Source organism: Amphiprion ocellaris, chromosome 7, assembly GCF_022539595.1.
Source record: "Amphiprion ocellaris isolate individual 3 ecotype Okinawa chromosome 7, ASM2253959v1, whole genome shotgun sequence".
NCBI classification, from domain to species: domain Eukaryota; kingdom Metazoa; phylum Chordata; class Actinopteri; family Pomacentridae; genus Amphiprion; species Amphiprion ocellaris.
In genome coordinates, this window is record NC_072772.1 from 5,024,757 (window position 1) to 5,036,998 (window position 12,242).

Genomic DNA, 12,242 nt, shown 5'->3' on the forward strand with positions numbered 1-12,242 from the left:
CTGACCGGCAGAGAGACACAACAGATTCACAGATAAAAACCACATCTTAAATGTTGTTTCACGGTTTCTTCCAAATAATATTATCCAGTTCAATGTTTGCTTCACTTAGTTCTTAAAAAGGCCCGTGTGGTGTACTTTATTTATTTATTATTACATTTGTTTTTGTCACTCAACTTTATTTTGCACTGTGAGAGTTCTGTCAGATTTGTCTTTAGTTTATGTATAAATCCAATGCGTTGGCATCTGCAGCCACTTTCATGGTGTCATCTGGGGTTTTGGTTGCACGTCCAGATCTTGAAAATGCAAAAGCTGGACACTCAGAAGGCAACGTACAACAATTAAGATAAAGTTAAAACAAAGCGACTACAGATTAAAAGAATGCAATATGCATTATTAGTCACCATTAATAAATGAAGTGACATAATTACAGCAACAAAACCTGAACAGTTAAGCCAAGTCCCCATGGTTTGTATTGCACATAACCATTGATTCGGAGTCCTATTCATTAGAGAATTAAGATTGGCTTTAATATTATGGTTAAGACCCTACAATTTTATTTATTATTTGGATTTACCTCATTAATGCAAATTTTAAAGCTTAACACCTTGAAATACTATTAATAATGTAAATTTACCTGACTGATTTCAATATTAAAGTTAAGAACCTACAATGTTATGTACTTTAACAAATCACCTGACTTATCTAAAAATTATGGTTAGTTAACACAAGTTTAGTTAAAAAAAAATTAATAGTATTGTTTGGAGGTTTCCGTCTTATTAAAGAATGAGTCTAAAAACTAGCTGCTACAGCTACAGTAACTTAAAGCCGAATAAAGTGTCTATATTATTATGTTGACTGTCTAGTGCTGTATTTTTTTTAAAGTGGTTTAACTTCTTGCTTTCAGTTATACCTGCACGACTGCAAATATTATTATAATTAAGCAGCAAAACTGAAAAAAATGTCTGTAATGATCCTCTGTCTTAGACAGTTTTTTTCAACAATGTAGATTGTAACCTTTTTTGGATGAGCCTTAACCTTGAAACAACCTCTGAGCAATACATGAATAATGTCAATCAGGATTTTTTCTCTACATGATGAGACCTGCTACTGTACAGTGCACACAGGTTATATTGTTCTCCTCCCTTCATTGTACTGGTGACACCACCGACAGCTACATATCATCCAAAACAATCTGATGTGATCATTACAGCAGCTGCCACTCAAGAGGATGAAATTGGCAGCACCTGTACTTTCCTTCTCTGGTCATTTGAAAAACACCTGAAAATATGCAAATCACATCCACACAGGTTAGGAAAGTTTTGGAACACATCCAGATTACTGCAGCACACTGTTGTCTGAGCACAACTTTCAGCCAGTGGAAATGCTGTAAGAGGCACTGGCCCTGACTTTGTGTGAGTCGGTGTGGAAATTGAATTAAATTTAGTCCGTCTCACAATTTGTTTGTTTTCAGCTTTATGACAGTTTTTCTCAGTCGCTTTGGTTCATTTCTCAGATCAGAATTGAAATTCTCAAAACTACTTGTTCAGTCTTCACATCATTGTGTCACTTGTGCACATCAAAAAAGCAGTTTCTCATTTCTTTGAACAAGTTGCAAATGCTTTAGTTCATCCATGCAAATGATTATGTCCAATTCTCTACTGTTTCCTACATTATCAACTGTTTATGTCATGTTCATCTAAATGTATTCTAATGGGTCTCTGTTGAATAATCTCACCCTCCACAACATTTAGACATTAGTTCATCACATCAGTCTTTACATGCAAAATGGTTGAACAAGTTGTCAGAATATGTCAAGGATATTTCTATATTTCTGTTAGACGTTTTTTCTAAATCTGTCCTGTGTGAAGGGTTAGAGTTTTCTGAAATCACTCAAAGACACAAGAGAAGATATTCATGATGTGGATGAGAGTTAGTGTCCCAACAGACAGGAACATCAGGAGGTGAAGGAAGCCTGCACTGGAACTCCTACAGCTGCATGTACAGTTTTCCCTGAGGAGATTGTCTATGTTCACATTTCTACTTTTGCTTTATCTTTGTGCTATGCAGCGTTGTTTTCCTTTCTGTATCACAATGACGTGGTCTGTCAACAAATGACAATACAACAGTTCAGTGACAGATATTTACTTTTGAGAGATGAACTAAGGATTTTGAGCAGGAGACTGGCTTTTGCAGGTAATCCATGGTGTTTTGCTATTTGTACGAATTGTTTTGAGAAATGCACTTACTGCTTTGGAAATGTGGAGGATGATTCGAGAAATGTACCAAAGCGACTGAGAAAAACTGTATTTGCAGCTTCTGTTTCATTTTTGTTTGAAATTACACAGAACCATCTTGTTATTTAAGGAAGTATAAAAAGCATGTCTCGAACAAAACTCTTGATTCTGCAGTTCCTGAGTTCATTTCCTCATAATAATGAAACACGTCAGAATTAAAACGATTTCAAAAGTGAGGTTGGTCAATCATAGGATGATGGGAAGTCATATTACAAGTTTTGGAAAACAATGCAAGCAGCTGCCAGTAATTGTATTAATGTTTTTCTTTTTGGTCTGCTGACACAAGACACAATTTGCAAAATCAGTATATTCTTGGAAAAAAGTGAGAGGTTTCTTTTACGTTTTCGTCGTTAAGTCTGTCGATCAGGCAAGACAGAGGAAATACCTGAACTGCTTTAGTGAAAGGGGGTCTGTAACGGCAAGACAATGGCACAAGTATGTCTGCAGGATGTTTACAGAAACCAGATCTTCTTTTGATGCACAATGGAGAACAGTGCTTCTTGCCGTGGACGGACCGTAAAACAACAGGCCTGTGGTGCAGTCTGCTGTTTTCCTCCCTTCATAACTTTATAAAAGAAGCGCAAAATATCAGCTGATCTGAGAATAAACTCTGGTATTCAAGCTGTCCTGAGGTCCAAAAAGCTTCTAAAGTGTTGAGTGGCCACCACCAACTGCACTCCACGATCCTTAGGAGCATCATTGGAGGGGATTTTATAGTCATATGTATGAAGTTTCCGCAGCATCGATTTGGAGGATCTTGAGGAACCACAACAAATACATCATTGTGTGAAAGATGAAGGCAATGTAACAGGCTACTTTTCACTAGTCTTGCCAGCTAAGCAAGTTTTGTTGCAAGGTATTCTACCATGTCATCGTCATATGATAGACAGAAGCAGCCTAAGGCATAAGTAGCCTAGTGTTTGAGAGCTGACAAAACAAAATTAATCATCTATACTGTGACATGGTTAATGCTGCTAGACAGGTTTGCAGCAACAACAGTAATAACCAATTCCATGCCATCATGATCTTAATAATTGGATTAATTCCACCAGTTTGCAGATTCATATTCAAATTACTAATAAAAGGCTCTAATGACCTCAGTGTTATTTAACCACCACGTCTATGTCACAGCTTCCAGTAAAGAGCTGCGGTTGCAGAATCAAACTGGATTCTGTAATGGAAAAAAAAACAAGTCAGTTCTCGTTTGTGGGCTGAATTTACTGTATTGTATTATGAAATCACAAACATTTAGGAGTCTACCAGTAATCGGATAAGCAGGTTCCATAGACCATTGAGCTGCTGCTCGTCAAACCGTAGTGTGGTAACACTTCCCTGCTATGTCTTTTATCTTTATAGCCTCGCTTTGACTCCTGCAGCTGGTTGCCAAGTGTATGTCATTCAGCCTACTTTATGTTCCCACAGCTATGGAAAATTGCTAATCACCATGAAGTCACACAAATTTAAAGTTTGAAAGAAAGTTATCTCTTTACATCATTTCAAAGCACAGTTTTTTGTTATTTGAGAAGAAAAACAACTTGTAATCCAGAACACTAATGTATATTATGTTCACGGTCAATTTCAAACATTAATTAGTTCTTTGCAAATTTAAAATAATTTGCAGAAAAACACCTAAAAAGTGACTTCGAGCAACGTGTCAGGGATTATGCAAACTGCTGCTGTTTAAGGTGCAATGAGGCACATGAATTTCAATGAAAAAGTTGTAACTGTCAACATGACTGATTTGCCATAAAAGGCATTAAAACTCGTTCTAAAATGCTGACAAAGGAGGAAGAGAGAACAGACATTCAAGCCACAGCTGGAAACCAACCGTCTACTGGGAGTATTCTACCTGTCAAAAATGAAATGTGAAGAAGGCAATAACAGGAAGATGAGAAATGACCAACAACTAGGAACCGCAAATCAGCAATGTTGTGTAAAAAAAACAACTAAATAACACAGCTAACAGGGTACACAGACTTGTTGCTGACATAAGACAGATTTGTTTACAATGCACCAAAAACTTTAATGTAATAATCTAATTTAAAAAAATAAAAAGATTATCAAACTGCTGGATGAGCCTTTATCAATCCCACAGTGGGGGCATTTGCACTGTTACAGGAGCAAAGCAGACCATAGAAACCTTCTGGACAAATAAAATAAAGAATTTGATCAGATTATCCAAATACTGTAGATGTAGAAAAAACAATATTGCACATATCACAGACTCTTTCATAAGTAGAAATACTCATAAAGTATTAATATTGCACAGATTTTTATCTTTATTACAGTACAATTTGCACAAATTCTTGTATATGTATAAAGAAATTGTATTGCACAGAGATTTTTAATGTACAAAATATTCATTCATCCATCCATTCATTCTTTCATTCATTCAATCATTCATTCATTCAACTATGAATGTGTTGTTCTTGCACCAAAATTAATTTTTGTTGTGTTTGGTCTCCTGGGAGCAGTGCTGGCGGTGGAGAGCAGGAAGGAAAAATCTTTGGCATTTCCTGTGATATTTCTCTGTGGAGTTTGGCAAGCTGGGATGCAGCGCATCAAAGCATTTTTCCCTGGTTGCCTGGCTAAAGAGAAAATTGTGATATAGAAGAAGTCCTCTGGCCTGACTCAAAGCAAAGCCTTTCATTCAACCTTTATTTAAATCTTGAGGAATGACTGAGGGAAAGCTCTCATTTACAATGATGTTTAGACTACAGTCAACAGAATAAAAAGGCAACAATCAGCAAGACAACAAAGAAAGGAACACAGTTAAAAACAGTCACATTCAAAAGCAGATTAGTCAATGATCATGGATTCAAACTGGCCAACAGATACAGCTACACCAAGCTTTAATGTTTTCTGCAAAATGTTCCAACTATGTGCAGCAGAAAAGCGTTTTAACCAACTGCAGTGTGGGCACGTGGGACTGGACAGTGATTTTGGGACGAATTTAACAAGGACGTTATGTTTTGTGGCAGTTTACCGTTCATTGCTTTAGAAATAAACAGAAACCAATGCCTGTCTCCCCTTATTGCTAGGGATAGCTAGCCAACTATTTCATACAGTAAGCTGTGATGAATGGAATAGCTGCCACAGGAAATGAATCTGAGGGCTGAGTGATAATTTAAATTTGCAGTTACAGTGTACTATAATGCACTTTCCATGAAACATTTTATTATTACTTTAAGGAGAAGATGCCTGATTCGCACTCCATCCTGGGATCCTTCTGTGTGGAGTTTGCATGTTCTCCCTGTGAAGTGTGGGTTCTCACTGGCTTCTCTGTCGTCCTCCCACAGTCCACAAACATAGCCGACTTAAGGCGAAGGCAGAGGACACCCTGGACAGGTGGCCAGTCTATCACACGGCTACATATAGAGACAAACCAGCACACTCACATTCATCCAAAAACACACTGAGGTTAACTGGTGATTCTACACTGTCTGTAGGTGTGAATGTGAGTGTGTTTGGTTGTCGGTCTCCATGTGTAGAACCCTGTGTATTTGGGATAGGCTCCAGCCCCTGGATCTGAACACACTCCTCTGCCTGATCACAGTGCTGTTACAGTTTTTCCTCAGTCGCTTTGGTTCATTTCTGAGATCAGAATTGAAATTCTCCAAACTACTTGTTCAATCTTCACATTATTGTGTCATTTGTGCACATCAAAAAAGCAGCTTCTCATTTGTTTGAACAAGTTGCAAATGCTTTGGTGCATCCATGCAAATGATTATGTACAATTCTCTGCTTGAACAAGTTGTCATAATATGTCAAGGATGTTTCTACACATTTCCATTAGATTTTTTTTTCCTGAATCTGTCCTGAATTGGTAAATTGCTCCCAGGTGAATCTTGACTTTCTCTAACGAAGGGAACTGTGTGAAGGGTTAGGGTTTTCTGAAATCACTCAAAGACACAAGAGAAGATATTCATGATGTGGATGAGAGTTTGAGGCCCAACAGACAGGAACATCAGGAGGTGAAGGAAGCCTGCACTGGAATTCCTACAGCTGCATGTACAGTTTTCCCTGAACAGATTGTCCTATGTTCACATTTCTACTTTTCTGTTTTTTCTGTGCTGTGCAGCACTGTTTTCCTTTCTGTATCACAATGACGTGGTCTGTCAACAAATTACAACGCAAACAGTAAAAGCGTAAATGTGAATCTTGTCCAGTCTCTTGGAATCAATCTCTCACATACACTAAGGTGGAACTTACAATTTACAATAACTGTCATAGAAACTTTAGCCATAGTTTCCATCAGATCATCCCTCCAGAGAACACTGTTAGAATGACAACATGACTCAGCAATCTGACTGATCCACACAATGACACCAGGATTCGTCATTCTGATGCCACTGACGTGTTCACTGACAGATATTTACTTTTGAGAGATGAACTGACGATTTTTAGCAAGAGACTGGCTTTTGCAGGTAATCCATGGTGTTTTGCTAATTTTACGAATTGTTTTGAGAAATGCACTTACTGTTTTGCAAATGTGGAGGATGATTCGAGAAATGTACCAAAGCAACCGAGAAAAACTGTATTTCAACTGGCTTTGTGCAAGATAAAAAAAAAAACAAAAAAAAAACGCTGTCTTTGAGCACAATAAAAATAATGAAATAGTTTCATTTGATGTGACTGGTTTTGCAAAAAAAAAGAGTCACAGGTTCTGCTAATGTTTTAGAAAAACTCAGTTACAGTTACAAAGAAAGGAGTGGGATGTTTCAAGAAATGGAGCTTCGTGCCAATTCTGATGGAGTCAGACAGCAAAAAGGTCCTTTTCCATCCAATCATTCACTACTTAAGTCCAGCCCACCCAGTCAGCGAGTTCTGCAGCGTTCATTCATTCTGCTCCACCAGCCTCTACAGACTGCTGTCCTCTTTAGAGATCTATCCTGCTGGTTATAAAACTCGGGCGGACCGATCTGCCTTTAAAGTACAAATGCAGAGTTAAAACCAAAGCGATCAGCCTTGCAGAAGCTGACATGATGTGGCCTAAATCTCGAGCGTCGCTGGAAAAATCCCTTTCATCCTCCTCAGACAATTTAAAAAATGGGTGTAGGTGGTTGTGGCGGTTCCTGGGTGACGCTGCAGACAAACTGGCACTTTCATTAGTAGCAGATTTACTTGCTTGTCTTTTTTATTCCAACTGCACTGATGGAAGTACAATTCTAATGTACCCGTGCAGGTTATTTGTAGAGCCTGCTCAATATGACATTTTAACTTTGCATACTCTACACTCTGCCTTTGTACTATCGATGTAATTGAAATGCATCCAAATTTTACTGCGTTTCCTGCCGTCACTCATTTTCTCATCTTTCCATCGTGTGGTCTTTGTAGCAGATGTTCTCTCTCTCTCTGGTAAGCAATTTAGAACTCCAATGACCCTTCAAAAATGAACAAGAAAACCCATCAAATCCAAGGGTTCCCTGTGAGCCTTGTTCCTCTTTCTTTTTATTGAAGGACTAAAATATCAAAAACTGAATTAAATGACAGCTAGTGCTTTGCTTGAAGACAGAACACTGTTATCATTTTGCTGTGAGCTAACATTGATATTTTGCAATGCTAAGCTACCCACTACATGAATTTATTGTCATGCATCTCTTTATTAGATGATCTACCTACGAATAAAGGTCTGGTAGAACCTGCTACGTCAACAATTTCACATCTATTAAAAAAAAAAGAATCATACATACACTACCAGTCAAAAGTTTTAGAACATCCAATTTTTCCATTTTTTTTACTGAAATTCACATAGTTCTAGTCCAATGAATAGCTTGAAATAGTTGAAATAGTACAAAGGTAAGTGGTGAACAGCCACAGGTTAACAAAAATGCAAGATTACCCAAAATTGAAAAATAATGTACATTTCAGAATTATACAAAAAGACACAGACACATTACCCTCTGTGCATTTGCTCCTCCTGTATGTTGTGTGAATCATCAATATCCTGTCGGGAACCAGACTTCCATTACCCTGTAGCATAAGAAATATTAAAGTTCTCGTGGGAATTATGTTTGCCATGTCATGGGAACTACCAACAGTTCTAACACTACTGCAAGTACAGCATAGTTATGTTGGGGAAATTTTTATGAAGGTCAAAAATACACACAAACACCTCATCTCACCTTACCGCATTCTGCCTCCTTACAGATCAAGTATTACCTGTCTAAGTACTTCTTTTAGTTTCTCTTCTATTTTATGGGTACTGAAAATCTTGAGCCAGCATAATGAGCCTTCTGTCGCCAGGTGAATCACTTGTTAAACACCTACTTCAGATTAGACAGGAAAGGTCAGTGATCAAAGCCAGCTTTAAGCCACAGCAAAGTCAAAGCCTTATCTCCCTCTCAAAGACATCAAAAAAGTGTTCATGCTGGTGTATACACACATGGTGATCACCACCATGAATCATTGTGATTCTTGGTGTGTGGCCCAAGAGAAATCGTCCCATTTGCGTCTGGCTCAAAACGCAGCTGCAACAAAATGTAATCTAGTCTAGTGCTGGGTTCCCTCCACTGCCGCCTGATCTTATTCAGCGTTGATTTGAATTTTATTTGTTTGTTTAAAATATGCACGCACCAGTGTACGTGGCAGAACTCTTGTAGTCGCACCACAGTTGGAGCACTGAGGTTGACCAACGAGATGCTCGTGAATGTTCCCAGATCCAGAATCACTAATTTTTACTGTTACAGTCGCTGCTATAAACAGCTGGAAAAGTTTACTTCTCCGTGTTAAAACTGCTCAAACCTTAGAGTTTTTAAATCACTGCTTAAGACCAACTTCTTTTAATTTGCATTTATTTCAAGCAGAGCCTGACTTTATATATTGCCGTGTTGTATTTTTCTTATATTATTAGTTTCATCTTTCAGTCATTATATTTCCCATTTTATTTAGACATTTTGAGAACATTTTAAGAATGTTAAGGCATAATGGTCTTTTCATCCTCCCTGTAAGAACATCATACTGGAAAGTTAAAAAAGGAACATCCTAATAGAATTTTGCAAAATTTTCTCAGAATGTTTTTAGAACAAAAGAAAAAAAATTGTCAGAGATCAGGTCAGAAAAACAACAGTAGTTGAGTGGTTGAGATTAAGATTTAGTTGGATCCCTCCACATAAAAAGCCTACATGTTGTTGAATGAAGGTGTGCTGGAAACAGTGGATGCCGTTGTGTGTCTTATTTTTGTTAACTGGATGTTACGGATTGACTGAGGCTCAGATGCAGGAAACGGATGGAGGCGAATCAGATTTAAAAAAACAACAACTTATTTTACAGATTACGTTAGCATAAGCTACGAGGATTCTCACAGGAATTGACGCCTTTGATGGAGGTGACGCGAGGTGAGTGTCAGGGAGGTGAGTGAAGAATGTGGCTGCTCGGAGGTTTCGGATCCAGGTGTGCGTCAGGAACTGCAGGTATGTGATGGTCAGATGGTCTGTGATCCAGATGAGAGGGGAGCAGGTGGACATGGACGGACAGAACCCAGACTAGGAGAAAGAGAGGAGAGACACAGGTTACTGGGGTCGCTTGGTAAGAGGTAACAACTAGAGCTGAGCAGAAACTGATGAGAGATTCTTCATGGTCCGACAAAGCATAGTGAGTCGAGGCCAGTCTTATTGCAGTGGAATGACTTCTGATTGGTGTCGTTCCACCTGCTCCTATTCTGCTGAAGCTGATTAGATTGGCCACACCTGTCACTGCAGCCTCTGGAAGGAACACACCTGAGAGACAAAAAGAAAGGAAGGAGAGAGAAGAGTTCTATCTACGGCCTGCAGGAGCAGGCCTGACTCTGGAAGTACTTTGGTTCAACTCCTGTTGCTTTTAAAAGTGCACTTCATCACAAATCGAGTCATTCAAGAGTATTTCCTTGAACGGCTCGACTTAATTCAAGGTATTTTGAACGTGCCTAGTCAATTTGCTCTTTGTTATGTCTCTTGTTGCCCAGAGACTAATCATCTGTTCTCTATTCAAATGTTAGTCATGCTGATGGTCCAATTTTATGTCTACAGACGAATATTCCCCCACATTACAAGCTCAAACATCGCAGGTGGCTGCAAACAAGATTATATTTCTTTGGAATTCGAAGTGGCCCATTTTAAAGCGATGAGGTCATGATAATATCTGGATGCCTCACTGCTACACATTTCCAAGGAAACATCAATCAAACAGTGTCCACGACCAACAACAGTTGGTAGAAGACACGTTTGTTCTTTAAAATTTACCACTGTGTTAGAGGACATTCTCAATGCAACATTTGACGAACATTTTAAAATGTTGCGGCATAATGGTCTGATGATCTTCTAGCCCTACCTGTAAGAACGTCATACTGGAAAGTTAAAAAAAAAAAGAAATGTTTCATTTCTATTTATCTGCATTTTTCATCTGTCTGCTACATTCAGATTACTGCAAACACAAAATGCAATTATAGCGATAATATTCAACATTTTACAACTTTTTGTAAACTAAAGCACTTTCAGTGTCTTCTAAAGTGGTCTATTATGGGATGGCTACACCGTTAGCCGTTAGCACGACTGTCGTAGCTAACATTAGCTCTGGTGCTAACAGCAACAAGTTTAGCATTGAGGTGATCAGAAAACTCTTTGTTGCACAATTTACACACAACCAGGCTTTTATCCAAGCTGACATCAGGAAGAGTTTTAAAAGAAAGCTTTCCTCTCAACAAGCTCAATGAGTCTCATCTTCCTTCACTGTTCATCAAACCTCCAAACGCTGACGTCACGCCTGTGTATCTTCTTCACTGCAGACCATAGACCATATGCTGCAGACAGACTTTAGGTTCATTAGCGCCACCTACTGGGCTGGAGTGTTCATCAGTGTTACCGGTGTGCCACAAATTGGGGAACTGAGAAAGATGCAATTAAATGAGTTAATTTATTTAACACATTTGTTTTTTCTGTAATTAATTAATCAAAATTAATGCGTTAAAGTCCCAGGCCTAGTTTTTATATTTGGTCCTGATAGAAAACAGATTATGAAATGATGTTGATCTGAAGGTGGATGTTCATCAATGAAGAGAGGACACAGGTAGATCAAATTAAGAGTACATTTAATACGGATGAGCTTGTGATTCAAGCATCATGCGGTGAATGAATGAAGAGAGTTACAATGACTAGATCTTTATAGGTTTCAACATCTGGCATACATTAAGATACATCGCGTACGAAGAAGAAAGAGAGAAAGAGGTAGCCAAGTTAACCCACAGGTCAACCTGTGATAGATGATAGCTAAAGTAAATGTTTCAACATATGGTTTCATTCTGTTTAACATTCTTGAGCTAAAGAAAATATATGGAAAGCCCGTATCCCAGAAAAACACATACTATCAGATTAGAAAACTGGTTATAACTCCGCCTAGGAAAGTGGCGGAGTTATGTGACGATCGGCATTGGTTTGTCCATCTGTTTGTCTATCTGTTAGCAACATTACTCAACAATGGGCTAACAGATTTGGATGAAGTTTTCAGGGAAGATCAGAAATGACACAAGGACCAACTGATTAGATTTTGGCAGTGATGCGGCTTACAGTCTGGATCCATGGATTTGTTCAAGATTTAGCCACGGCGTCACTGTAACTATGTTTACACATGAACGCTGTGTCAGCTGCCTGCTGATGATCACATGATTGTGATTCTACTACAAATCCACCACTGTGGACTTATTGGGACTTACCCATCAGAAATGACACAAAGAGCAATTGATTAAATTGTGGGGGTGTTTCTGAGTCACATCAATTCCCTCCGCCTGCTACATATTTAGGTCATGCAATTCGGTATCCGTACATAACGTACACATGCATAACACACACCTGTGCTCAGTGCAAAGTCATTTTCTTTGTAGGTACATCTATTTTAAATGGACACGTTCTATGTTGCCATGATTTCTTCCACGATTCTTTTTCAAGTTTTCAGCTGTCGGAAATGATAGAACAACTG